Below are 624 nucleotides of genomic sequence, written 5' to 3'. Positions count from 1 at the left end.
AAGACAAGGGTGCCCACTTTCACCATTACTATTCAACGTAGTTTTGGAAGTTTTGGCCACAGCAATCAGAGCAGAAAAAGAAATAAAAGGAATCCAAATTGGAAAAGAAGAAGTAAAACTCTCACTATTTGCAGATGACATGATACTCTACATAGAAAACCCTAAAGACTCCACCAGAAAATTACTAGAACTAATCAATGACTGTAGTAAAGTTGCAGGATATAAAATCAACACACAGAAATCCCTTGCATTCCTATATACTAATAATGAGACAACAGAAAGAGAAATTAAGGAAACAATTCCATTCACCATTGCAACAGAAAGAATAAAATACTTAGGAATATATCTACCTAAAGAAACTAAAGACCTATATATAGAAAACTATAAAACACTGGTGAAAGAAATCAAAGAGGACACTAATAGATGGAGAAATACACCATGTTCATGGATTGGAAGAATCAATATAGTGAAAATGAGTATACTACCCAAAGCAATTTATAGATTCAATGCAATCCCTATCAAGCTACCAACAGTATTCTTCACAGAGCTAGAACAAATAATTTCACAATTTGTATGGAAATACAAAAAAACCTCGAATAGCCAAAGCGATCCTGAGAAAGAAGA

Source organism: Bison bison, unplaced genomic scaffold (genome assembly GCF_000754665.1).
Source record: "Bison bison bison isolate TAMUID 2011002044 unplaced genomic scaffold, Bison_UMD1.0 scf7180017864263, whole genome shotgun sequence".
Classification (NCBI taxonomy): domain Eukaryota; kingdom Metazoa; phylum Chordata; class Mammalia; order Artiodactyla; family Bovidae; genus Bison; species Bison bison.
The sequence above is the reverse complement of the archived record's forward strand: the minus strand, read 5'-3'. Positions refer to the sequence as shown.